The 13877-nt window shown below is 37.6% G+C and overlaps 1 long non-coding RNA gene across 1 annotated transcript; it reads right to left on the bottom strand.

The window, feature by feature from the left end:
* Positions 1-8657: 8657 nt before the first annotated feature.
* Positions 8658-12575, bottom strand: LOC145765918 (uncharacterized). The gene is made up of 2 exons (XR_014288677.1): positions 12455-12575; positions 8658-9266 (listed from the first exon to the last, which is right to left on the bottom strand). It is a non-coding gene; the product is annotated as an uncharacterized LOC145765918 (long non-coding RNA).
* Positions 12576-13877: the final 1302 nt, after the last annotated feature.

Genomic DNA, 13877 nt, shown 5'->3' with positions numbered 1-13877 from the left:
CCACAGTCAATAAGTGTTGAGAAGATGAAAGTGCTTTAAATTCGTAAGCCTGAAGTGACTTGTATCGATTTGCTTATTACTCAGTTTGAAATCTATACATTCTTTCTGGTCTTTCGGAGCAACAATCAAGTAACTTTATTCACGTGCACACAGAAAACCCGTCAGCTCACTGGATACGCTCCCGGCTCAAGATCACGCGGCGCTGGTTCGACTCTCGTGGTGTACGCTTGAGCAACGCATTTCAGGACTGCTCACCATTCAGAGGCACCTAGTGAATGGAATAATTTCCCGGCAACAACACTTCAACAATCGGAAAACTTCACTCTGTCAGTCTCGGTAACCAGCCCTGCGTCAAAAGCCTCTACAAGTATGCAAAACTACCAGGAATAACCTATCAAGGCTTTGTCAGTCCGAGGATAAACATTCAAAAACCAACCAACCAAGCCAACAGACATTGAATCAGGCACTGTAGTAATTTTATGGATAAAACGTTTTCCTCAAGTTTCTTGATAGAAGGTTTTACGCGGACTGCTTCAATTGTTTACATAACACTGCTGGTCAAACATCATATTCAGTTGTCTAAAATGTAAACAGAAGGAGTGAGTTTGACAAAATAATAAACGCATTTGCTGCAAACAAGCAATTTTCGTTTGCAAAGGCATAAAAGAAAGTTTACACATAAATTTCTGTTTGTGGTGGGCTAATCTCGAAACTGAACGGTTGTTTGTGAAATAAAATAGAAGTCTGTCTAAGTGTCTATCGGTTTACACGACTCGACAGGGTACAATAAACGTCCTTTCCACAACAGATTTACGGTTGATTTTACGATCTGCTACTCCAATATCAAGCTTAGGCACAATGCATTACAGACGCGACGTTCCGCTTTTCCTGCCAAACTAGAAGGATCAATTACCAATTTGACAATTTTTTTACGCCTTGTCACAAAGTTAGTTTAAACAAAGTTATATTACATTACTTTAAAACTAACCTTACTACCTTCATACTTTTCTATAAAAAGTAAATATTTTGTAAATAGAAAAAACCTGTAATTTATATTGTCTCAAAATGATGTTTGTCATTTTTTTCTCACTGGCCTTTCACATCCTACAAACTGCTAGTTTCTGTGTCTCACTTACCTTAAATAATAGGCTGCAGTCTACAAGAAACATTGTCAATAAGTAACTATTCAATGCAGGCTCATAGGATGAGTGTAACGTTTAAAAGTGTTTGCTGACAACGTTCTTGGGTAAACTATTACCTCAGTATCACACCAAGGCCACAAGATACAAATGCAAATAAGATTTGTGGACATTCTTTGATGATTACGAAGTTTACACGCTCAGTAAATCAACTTTAATAAACTCTAGAAAAGCTTTGATTTGGTATGTGCCATGTGCGACTAGACAACACGAACTATAATGCAATTAAACAGTTGAGAAAATAATTCTTTTTAAACTAATTTGAGTCTGCCTTGATAGTTTAGTAGATATAGACACTGCAATGGAAGAACTAAAATTAAGATTGAAATTTTTTTTTTAATTCTTTGTTATGATTAGTAGCAAATGCATACAAATGTTCTAATTTTGATAAACTGGAGTCTTGGAGAAACCAACTTGCTTCCGACCAAACCCTTATCATTTAATAAAGTGATATGAACTTGTTGAGTTGTTGAGAGACGGCTCAATGCGTAAGACTTTTACTATTTTTGAAGTGGACAGCTATGTTAAGAGCTTCCCAGTTGAGGAATGAAGCCTTACTTGAGCATGAAAGCTGTCGCCCGACCGTCTATTATTTGTCTATGCTCCGCACAATGCCATTCAAAGTCTGCACAAGTCGTAATTTACGGCATTCTTGGCAGTGAGAATAAGCGCCTGAGTAAGCATCTAAGCTCCGGATTACGATTGAGAACGAACAAATAATCTCTGGAGCCACTTATACAGTAAAATTGTAGATATTTTCAAAAGTAGGCTATTTTGTTTGTGAGTTTCTTGATCCACATGAATTATATTCTTCCAACTATAAAAAGAAACTCAGTCTTGCGTGATGTGTTATTACAACACAATAAAGAAAATAATCGACGATATGGTAGAGCACATGGACCCCAAACTAATTGATAGGGTTATGTGTCATTTGTTGATGATGGTCTTGTACAGAATCTTAAACGTGTATTTTTATGAAACGTATGTAATAGGTAACCATTATTCTGATAGAATAGGCAACCATTATGCTGATACAATAGGCTACCATTATGCTGATACATTATGGCTGAACATCGAAGTGATTCGTAAACTGTATGAACCTATATCTTTGGATTGCAAAAATCTCTTTGGTAGCTTAATCTTGGCAGTTTTGCAAATTTGTAGACGCTTTGAATGGGAAAATCAAGACGGTATCGGAAAACGCAACGTGCGTCATCTTGGCTCTGAGAGTAGAGTGGTTACGCAAAAGGTTGCCAGGCCATCTTCACATTTCCTGACAAAATTCTGAGAGATTGTGGGAATCCTCATTTTCAGACTTCAAAACTCTCTTTGGAAGCTTAATCGAAGCTTAATTAATCTTGATAGTTTCGTATATTTTTAGACGGTTTGAACCACTGATGCAGGCCCGGTCACTGCAATTGACAGAATGAATTACGACTTTTTGCAGTGTTGTTGCTCCTAAATTATTCCATTCACTAGGTGTTGCTGACAAGTGAACACCCTGAAGTGTGTCTCTTGAAGAGATCTGCTCTTGAAGTGTGTTGTTCAAGTGAACACCATGAAAGTTCAACTAGTTCAGTTCAGTTTATTTCTGACCATCACAACGAAAAACAATACACGCCAAACATAGCAGAGGTCTACAAAAAGGTAAAAGCGTCAAAACGCAAACGTATCTTGCTTGATGCTCAAACAGGATTTTAGTTTAAAATTTGGTAGCCTATATGGCCACAATAATCTGTCGTCTCTTCGACCACAATTAAGGCGCTCAAGTCACCGAGAAATGGAGGCGAATTATATTTTACCAGCTATGCAACCTTCCACTTGTAAGTTTAGGAAAACATACTCGACACAATTGCTACATTGTAAATAAAACACCAAGACGTAAATTATTCAATGAACAAGTTTAGGCAAAGTTAGCACTTAGCTTTTATGCTTTAAAACCAAGACTGTGGAGTCGGAAAAATTTTTGGTATGTCTGGAGTCGGAGTCGTTACAAAAAAGCTGACTTCGACTGGATACAAAACGATAAACATAAAAAATTTTGAATTTTTGTGAGAAAAATTTAATATTCGAAATCGCGATGGACAACAAGATAACTTGATATAATTTGGACTTGTCGTACACTTTTCTTGAAAAAGTAAAATTTTCGTTTGTAATTGTCACAATTTCTTTCTATCTTTTACCAGGAAAGAGACTTGGAAAGGAATAATGACGTAGTTTAATGGGATATCACCGAAAAGCAGTCAATTAAATGTCAGATAGTTCTACAGTCGCGCTCAAAAGTTTAAGACCATTTGTCAAAATTTTGGATTCTTACAATAATCTATGGAAATCATTTTAAATGTTATGTCATATTGGGTTTTATGCCATTACTGCACTGTTATGTAACAGAGCCTTCTGTTTAAGCCATCATGAATGAGCTATTTCTTTTAGAAGTAAAAAATTTAAACTCTTTTTCAAGATTTGTTGCTCAAAAAAATAGGCAAAAAAAGGAGCTTTTCAGCTGTGGAGAGGTCAGAAATTGTTGTATTAAAGGAAGAAGGGTACTCAGAAAGAAAAATATTCGAAAGACTAAAGTTCAGCAAGACAGTAGTCCATCAGGCAATAGTTAAATTTAAAAAATTTGGAAGTTTAGTGGACTTGAGAAAGGGTTGTAGACCCAGGGTTACCAGTCCAAGAGATGACCATGTGATGAGGAGGATGGTAGTGCGCTCACCCACATGCTTTGAGGCCAAATTTATCGCTAAGACGGCGTTTTATGGTAGATGTACTTACATTTGTACCTTTACACAACAAAGCCGATCTAATTTTTTTACTGGAACACGTGGGTGAGCGCACTACCATCCTCCTCATCACTTGGTCATCTCTTGGACTGGTAACCCTGGGTCTACCACCCTTTTTCAAGTCCACTAAACTTCCCAATTGTTTAATTTAACTATTGCCTGATGGACTGCTGTCTTGCTGAACTTTAGTCTTTCGAATATTTTTCTTTCTGAGTACCCTTCTTCCCTTAATATAACAATTTTTGACCTCTCCACAGTTGAAAAGCTCCCTTTTTTGCTCATTTTTTTAGCAACAAATCTTGAAAAAGAGTTTAAATTTTTATTTCTGAAAGAAATAGCTCATTCATAAAGGCTCAAACAGAAGACTCTGTTACATAACACTGCAGTAACGGCATAAAACCCAATATGACATAACGTTTAGAATGATTTCCATAGATTTTTGTAAGAATCCAAAATTTTGACAGGTGGTCTTAAACGTTTGAGCGCGACTGTACTACTGAAATGATAATGAAAATTGTTGAAGGACTTTAACGAATGGTTCAGCACTTCCAGCAACTAATCAAAGTAATAGTAACAGTGAACAGCAATAGATTCCAACGCTTATAACTATTAATCGAGTTTAACGTAACCCACTCAAAGCTTCTCATACGATTCTTGTATTCAAATAAAATTTATATTAGCATCAGTTTTGCTTTACTCGTATTCAATAACTTCAATTCTCGATGAACATTAATTTTTGCGTCTATTACCGACTACCACTGCTACAACATTGGTCATCTCTCATAATCAACTCATAATAATAATTACGATTACGCAAATTACACCACTATTTATAGAAGGTTGTTCGGTCTAGTAACATCGAGAAGGTTACGTATTGTCACATTGTTCTGTCAAGTTGCATTAAACATAAACAAGCAAGTTTAGAGAAACTTCTAGATTGTCACGTAGGGTAGAAGGTTCTAGAAATATTTTACATAATAAAGATTTCGCAATCAGACATCTACTGGTAAACATCCTTATAACGTCATGACAAACGTCACTCGGCAATTGTGAAAAACAACAAAACATTCCAGATTTGCATGCTTACAGAAAATTCTGGAAATACGTTACATAATAATGATTTCGCAAATCAGACGTTACTACAAGGCAGTGACCAATAATAACACATCGCTCAAAAATTCCATAATGAAAACAGCACGTTCTGTCAAGATACAAAGCAGCCCGACGCGAGACCTTGCACATTGATTGTGACATACGCCCCCCCTTAGAATATTGTTGCAAACAATATAAAAACACAATCAATACTAAACACATTACGAAAATTTACTCAATAAAACAATTCTCAAATGACTCATTAATCTATCGTTGCATGATCTACCAACGACAGCGTTTTTCAAAACCATAATCACGTTTACTGCGAAAGTTTTCCAACGTCCTCAATTACTTCAGTGCACCGGCGAGCGAGATGACCCATCTTCTTACATCGGAAACACTTCCTGTCCGGATAGTCCTTGGCCAGATGACCTTCTTTGTGACAGTTGTAGCAAGCCTTTTCATTAAAAGGGCAGCTCCAGGCTATGTGTCCAATCTCTCCACATCGGTAGCAATGGTTGTCACGGCAACGTCTGTTTTCCGAATGTCCGCCGTCAGCAACGCATTCCCTGGCGAAATGTCCGCGTCTACCGCATCTATAGCAAACTCCAAATGGTCGTCGCCCGCCTCCTCTTTTAATTGGGTCTTTCATATTAACACATTTCTTCAGAGTCAGGTCGTTTTCTTGAATCTCAGCCAATTTATTCCTCGTAACGGTTAATTTGGACTGTAGCCTTAGCTTTAGTTTAAAATTTGGTAGCCTATGGACTGTACTGTAAGTATTGTATGTACTGTATGGACTGTAAGCCTAGCCTAAATAAATTGCTTCTAACTACGGTAGCCTATGCACTAATGTCGCAACTCAAATGCAAATTGTTGTCATGAATGGGTGAAATGGGTTTTAGAATAGCTTGCTTATTTAACTTACGCTACTACGTGATACACCCAGTCATTAATCTAAACGTAGAATAAGCTGAACAAAAAGTTATAGGCTACATGTGTCAACAAAGCTTTGTTATGACAGGTAAGTGGCTTCGAAACAGACGCTTTGTTCACTCAGTGCAACCTTAGCCTACAATTAACAATGCAAGTTAGGTAAGCTACTACATCAATGCATTCAGTCCAGCATGGTGAAGTAAGAGTCCGCCGGTTAGCTCAGAGGTTAAGCGTCAGACTCAGGATCAAGCTGCACTGGTTCGGCTCTCGGGGTGTGCGCTTTCCACATGTGCTGTTGATGCAAATAAAAAGAACTTCTCACTTAAGCTACGCATTTCTAGATTGCTTCCATTCAGCGGGACCTAGTAGATGCAATAATTCACAGACAAGAACACTTCAACGACAATCGGAAACTTCACTTTGTCAATCTCAATAATCCACCCTCCGTCAGCGGTTTGAAGTCTCTACAAGTAGGCTATGCAAAACTGACAGAAATGACTTATCAGAGGCTCAAAAGTGGGAAAAACTAAGCGGAAAAGGCGATCTGGTAAAGCTATTGATTTATTTTCCTATCAGAGGCTATGTCAGTCCGACGAATGCGACGATAATGATTCAAAACCAACCAACTGTTCTTTCGTTAGTTAAACGTAATATTTTTTCCACCGGGTACAAACGTCTGATTTGATTACTGGCTTAGCGTTCCAATCAAATCAGTGCCTTTGTACTCTTTACCTTAATTACATTCTTGTGTTCTTTCTTCCGTATAAATCCGTATAAGTCTACTACTGTAGTGCAATGTGCAGTCGACTGTAATATCTCACTTCGACTTATTTGCCAGTTTTTACTTTATACTGTCTTTTGTTAAATAGCCTCTAATAATAAAGCTTTGGTAGAGAGTATGATTTGTTCAACATAGACAGATGAAACAAAGTATATTGCAGTTAAGCAATTCCTGATGAGGACACACGTGCGTTTCGAATACGTTTGAATTGATTTTTTAATTATGCTATATTCTTTGTAATACAACACGCTAAACCTACAAGTCTAATAAGAATACAAGCCTAAAACTCAGCTACAGGTGCAAGAAGGCTACCGAACCTATGTAAGCTTACGCCTATATAGCCTACTTTGTGAACTGATTGTCAAAATCTTTACCTCCATACGGAAAAAAACTTCTTTGAAAGGTTTTTTATCCTGGCACTTTTTTATATGACAATTTTTTCAGCAAAAAAACAAAACAAACGATTTTAGAAAAAAGTTTTGAATAGCTAACGTAGGTCAAAGCATCAAAGTCATCAAGATTGAAACGGTAGTCACTTTAACATAGGACAGTATTCCGTGCGAACCAGCTACCATCATTGCGCCGCGGCGCATTTAAGAAAGGTAGGACAATTTTCCTTATAAACTCAATTGATTACAGTCATTAAGATCCTTCTTGCACTCAGTTCAGTTGCAGAAGAAAAATTCCCTTCATTCCCTTGCCCTAACCTTAACCCATTAGGCCACGCTGCTTGTGGTGATACATTCACTTAATTTTCTTTGTATCAAAAACAAGGCCTATGAGAGGGGGGGTACGGAGGGTACGGCGTACCCTTGAGGGCCCAGGCCTGTGTTTGTTGGGGGGCCCAAAATTGTGGTTTTATAGTATACGCGCAAAAATGTTTTTTGTTAAAACCATCCTAAACGACTGATTTCAAGCATAAAAGTTGTTATTCTTTAGTCCTGGGGGCCCGTAATCTAGCAAAAGGGCCCAGAAAGGTAATCGAGTGCTTTTCGAGCAAATTAGGGGCCCAAAGTGGTAATTTTTGTTTTTTTCTCTTTTCAAACACAGTATTCAGCGATGTTTGGATAAAAACATTTCTCATCCCGGTTCTACTCTTCTTTACCACAAAGTCCAAGCAAAAGAATCGAAGGTACTGTGTTTCAGTGGCTGCTGGTGAGTTCTAGAAATGGGGGTGCTGCAGACGGGCAAATCTCGGCCACGTGTTTGCCAAAGGAAAATACAGCAGGAGTCTGGAGGGCCTACCCTAGAAAAAAAAACATTTGATTTGGTGCATTCTGAGCGTATTTTCAGCTCTAAATTGTGATAAAGTTTGAGATAAGACTTGGCTTATTTAAGAGTTTCGCAAATGTTTAATATTTTGAAAGGGACGATCAGCAAACAAACGTGAATAACACGTTCTAAATGATAAAACGCTTGTTTTTCTTCATTACCTACCCGACAAAAAATCTTTCGTGGCCTATGTCGATTTAAATTTTGGATGTACTGTAGATACGTTGCTTATTGCATGACATACTAAATTCAAGCAGTTTTCACCAAGGATGGGAAGCAGACTTATCCTAAAAAGTATCGTCTTTTCTTGTGCCTCCCTATTTGCGTTCTTCTGTTGCTAAGACTGCCGTAATATAAATCAGCGAAAATGTAAACTACTAATTGGTTTATTTTGTAACACTTAAATTTCACAACGTAACACTCGCGTTCCACTTGGGATAGCAACCTGTTCAATTGTGCTGTCTAAACACTGCACAACCTTTTGCTATTCGTTTGTATTGGCAATTCAAGAAAACTTGCGGCTCTTAGACGTCACAATCGAGTGTTTCTTTTATTGTAACCTTGTGCAAACTATTTCCTTGCACATGCAGGGTTTCCAAATATAATTTACACTAATAACAGTAAGCAATTCTGCAAATGGAGACCATGAAATACATTTTGGGCAGAAGAAACGCTAAGATATTTGGGAAGCTTTTTGTGAAAACTTTTGTGGGAATGCTGCAGTATCACAGCACACACTAGCGAGCCGCCCCTGCAGTGTGTTTGATATATTCAGCTCAAAAGATCGTTAGAGAAAATGCCAGGTTGATGCAGGTAGGTACACATAGCAACATTTTTAATGAAACATAAAATGCAGTTTAGAACAAAGACTAAAAGAAAAATAAAAGATTGAAAGATCAACATTAAATCATCGAATTTACGACATCTAACCATAGCACAAGTCACAAAATCTGCAGTAAACCGAAATACACTCTTTGAAGAACAAGATCAACAAAAAAGCAAAGCTCAAATGACAAATCGAAATCATTTCGTGGCGTTGAATGAAGCAATCGTTTCCTCTTCCTCTCTTGCAAGTTCCTGGTTATTCTTAAGGACCTGCTTGATGCAGTATTCGCTCTCTTGTCCAGCTTCAGTCAGCCGAAGATCAAGCTCAATCATAGTCTTGTTGGTTTCCATCCCTTCTTGCAACTGCTTTCCTCCATCCTGAGAATAATCAAAACATCAATCCTGTTATAATATTACACAGTCCCTGTCAAATCTGATAAACTGCAACATTGACTACACAACCCTGCACCAAACTCTAAGTCGTGGAGTTGGAGGGATTTAGGCATGTCCGGAGTCGGCCGGATATAAACCGAGGACAAAGAGTGGTATATTTTTTCGCCGGACACCACAGCCCTTAGTACGATGGCTTCTCAAAATTGGAAATAGATTTTCAAAATCCGTTGAAAACTGTTTATATTTTGACTTTTTCCATTAACTTCAAATTCATGTACAACATGTACATACCACATCAGTTTTGTACAGGGCCTATGAGAGGGGGGTACGGAGGGTACGGTGTACCCTTGAGAGCCCAGACCTGTGATTGTTGGGGGGCCCGGCATTGTGATTTTATAGTTTACGCGCAAAAATGTTTGGTTAAAACCATCCTAAACGACTAAATTCAAGCATAAAAGTTGTTATTATTTAGTCCTGGGGGGGGGGCCCGTAATGTAGCAAGAGGGCCCGGAAAGGTAACCAAGTGCATTGTGCGCAAATTAGGGGCCCAAAGTGGTGATTTAATGCTTTACGTTAAAAATGTTCTGTTAAAAGCACCCTAAATTAAATCCTGAAAGTTAGTTATTCTCCTGTCCGGGGGGGGCATAGCGTAGCAAAAGCAAGGTTGAGATTGCCTAACCTGCCAGATTTTTTTTTAAAAGCCCGGGTGTTTTAGGGTATTTTAAAAACTATTTGAAAAAGGAGGTTTCACGCTTATTTTACTTTAAAATGAATTTAAGAGTTGTAGCAGGTGCCAGAGTCAATACTTTCGGAGCTGGAGCGGAGCCAAAGTAAAAAAAAGTGGCTTCATTCACCTCTGCTAAGCATGTGGTGAATGCAAAAGTTAATGAAGAAAGGTTATTGGTCAGATGATTAATTTGATTATGTTTTGACCTGATGTTGTGTTTGAGCATTGGTAGAGAGCTTGACTTGTTGTAGGCTACGAGATACATATGACACTCAGTAATGTTAACGGATTTAACATTAGGCTATTTATTAAACACAAAACAAAAAACAATAAAAAACTACTAAATCCAACTTTTTCGACACCACATAGTGTCCTCATTTGGAATAATTATAGGCTACATCTAAGATAAATAACTAAGTTTGCAAATTTTACATTAAAGCTGTACAAGCGACACCCTTCAACAGCACCATCAACAACTGGCAAACACAAATTGTGTGTGACAATTCACATGATATGCGCAACACAAAACCACTAATTAAAAACGCAAAGCAAGATGGCAATTTTGTGTAAACTAAAGCTGATCAAAAATTATTTAAGATCAACAACAGGTGAAGAGCGTTTAGTCAATCTGGAAAGGCTCAGCATAGAATCAAAGTTAGCCAGACAAGTTAACTTTGATAAAGTTATTAAAGTTTTTGCAGAAAAAAAGGAAAGAAAAATCTGTTTTGCTGAATAAATGAACTCAGCGATGTACAAAATACTGCTTTTGGTATATAATTGACATGCAAGCATTGGCTAAGAGTTAAAGAAGACCCTGACAAAGTTTATTTTGGCCAAGTTATAAAAGTTTTTGAAAGAAAAGTCCAGACAAGCTGTTATGCTAACTAGTAACTAAATACCGATCATGAAGTTATTGTAGTACAAGTATTACAGTATATTTAGTTTTGATTGTGGGCTAACTTGCAATCATACCATACTACAGCTACTAATTTGATGCTCTTGAGCCTGTTGAAGCGTGAACTTTTGAAAGTACTTGAGCTTTTTTGCATTCGGACGGTCATTGTCATTCTCAATCTCAGCAAAATTTTGTGCATGTTCAAGTTAAATGATAGACTGATTGTTTAATAACTATATATAAATAGCGAATTTTTTATGTTCAGCAGAATTTGGATTTATATAATGGACTATTCATGGGCAGCATTTTTTGTCCTTTCCTGTATCAGAAATCTGACATCTGTTACATCCAAATGCCTTGGAGAAAAAAAACTGACCAGAGTGTTGGTCCATTACATCAGAGTTCTACAGTAATAGCACATTATACTGCTATGTAGTTGTTAAACTGTACAAATTATCCTCTTTGTACAATAGTAGCCTACTGGCTGTATGTGGTCCGCGTCTTTTAGGTGCAGAGCATTGTGGCGCCCGGTCATTTATATTCTGCAACGTCAAACTCTGGTAAGAAGATGCTATGTTCTAATGGAGTGAAACTATGGAATCAAATACCAAAAGAAATACAGGAAAAGTGTTATAATGCTTTTAAATTTAAATGTTTATTAAAGAATTTGTACAATGATCACTCCTGAAACATATCATCTGCTTATTTCTCTGCACAGTTTTTTTTTTATGTTGCCCTGTGTTACTCCACTGTTAATGTATTATGTAAAGTGCTGGTATTGTGCTATATGTGTTAATATTCTTAATTTTGGGTCTTTTGTTTAAATGTTTGGGTGGCAGCTGACTTTGGTGACCTTTTGGTCTTTCGCTGCCATCCTTGTTGTGCGAATTATTTGTGTTTATTATGTTTTTGTATATTTTTGTTCTTTTCTTTTTCGCCAACAAAAATAAACTGAACTGTCATTATTCAGATGCATAGGAATAGAACTTAATTTAGAATAGGCCAACCGCGGGAACAGCCAGAAGCATTGCCGACTCCATAATATCAGCAGTTCATGATAGAGGAACAGACACCAGCTTAATAACAGCCGTGGGGTGTGATGGTACTGTGGTAAATATGGGTCATGCAGGCGGTGTTATCCGACTGTTGGAATTAGAGTTTTGAAAACTGCTGCAATGGTTGGTATGTCTACTCCACGCAAACGATATACCCCTGCGGCACCTTTTTAAGGTTTGGATGGCAGTACAACTGGTCCTCGTGGGTATTCCGGACAGATTGGAAAGGCTTTTCTTACATGTGATAAAATGCCTATCCGACGATTTGAATCAATACCAAGTAATTTTCCTCATATGGGTGTGACCGATTTAAGCACAGACCAAAGATACCTCCGGGACATTTGTCATTGCGTTTGCACAGGAGAAATTCCCAGTTCACTCGCCACAAGAAGTCCAGGTAAGTTTAATCACTCACGCTGGCTATCTGTGGGGAATCGCATTCTGCGTTTTATATAGGGACCACAGAACACTCTGATAATTTAAAAACGCTGGCTACCTTTGTCATTAGGAAGGTATATGCTCCTATGTGGTTCGAAATAAAGTGCAATCTACTCTGTATCAGCGGTGCTTTTCATCTATGGCAAACCATCAGCAAATCTTGCTACCTGTCGGATAAACTAAAGGCCATTGTCGACCCTGTTAGTCAAAGAAATGGATTTTTGGCCACAGCGAAAACAGACTTTTATCGCCTTCGTATGTCTAAATTCTATGAAATCTGAGACAAGACTTCTAACACCAAATCCGCTTTTAATTCCATTCTATACGCAATATGAATTGCTGTATATCTAGATTTCGAGTATTAAACTCTCTTCAGTACAGCTTGAATAGCGAATGAATAAACACTACAATGAACCAGTATATATAATGCGAAAACAACACGTAGGCAACAATGACGAAACAAATGCTTCATCATCATTGTCTACCTGGCAGGAGATTTGACAGTAGCGAAACGGTTTAAGCGAACAACAGATAAAGGCCAACGGATAAAGCTACACGTTGAGAAAACTGCGTGAACAATAATATCAAAGTGGATATTATTTATCAATACATTTTATCAATGCTGTTTGACAAAGAATCACATGTGCGTGAGCTGTGAATACGCCGTATACTGCTTGCACGAGAAACTCCCGTTTACGCTGAAATCCGGCGCTTTAAACTGCCAAAATTCAATTTTAACACTGTCAGTTATGTTGATATGATATGCTGGCAAACCGATAACGACAAAACCGAACCTCCAATAACTATGAAAATTTCAACAGAGAACTGTGGTCGTGCGAAAACATCAACACAAGTCAACATTCTCTCAATTTCCCCTGCCACACGCAAGCATTCGAGCGTGTCAAGGTTGTCACGGAGGCCTCTGTTGCAGTATATGTGGTGTCGCTAACCGCGTTGGATTCATCAGAAGTCGGCTACGCAGTCCAGCAAAGACATGCCCCGTCTCAATACAAAACAAGATTTTAGATTATGTTCTTAAAAGGTTTGCGTATCTTACATGTACTTGTACCATAATTCTACTTGTAAATATTGATTTTCTGCGTAATTTACAATGATTCGCGGGAGGCAGTGCAGTTACAAATGAGTAAAAATGGAATTTTTAAAAATTTGCAATTCTTTTTTGAATTTTAAACTTTGTTGGGGCACCCCAAGATATTAATTTTTTTGGAAATTTATTTTTGCGTTGTGCTTACAATGTCAGTGCACAATTTTTCCGCACTATTAATACGCGATTAAAAATTAAAGCAAAAAATAAAATTTTTGGAAATTTTCCCCTTTTTCCAATATTTCAACTTCTTTGGGGCAACCCAAGATATTAAAATTTTTGAAAATTTTTTTTTGTGTTGTGTTTACAATGTCAGTGCACAACTTTTCCGCACTATTAATAAGCGATTAAGAAAAAAAGTTGAAAAACGATCCAC

This window comes from Aplidium turbinatum, chromosome 3 (assembly GCF_918807975.1).
Source record: "Aplidium turbinatum chromosome 3, kaAplTurb1.1, whole genome shotgun sequence".
NCBI classification, from domain to species: Eukaryota; Metazoa; Chordata; class Ascidiacea; order Aplousobranchia; family Polyclinidae; genus Aplidium; species Aplidium turbinatum.
Note: the sequence above shows the minus strand (reverse complement) of the source record. Positions and strands in the feature narration are given on the sequence as shown.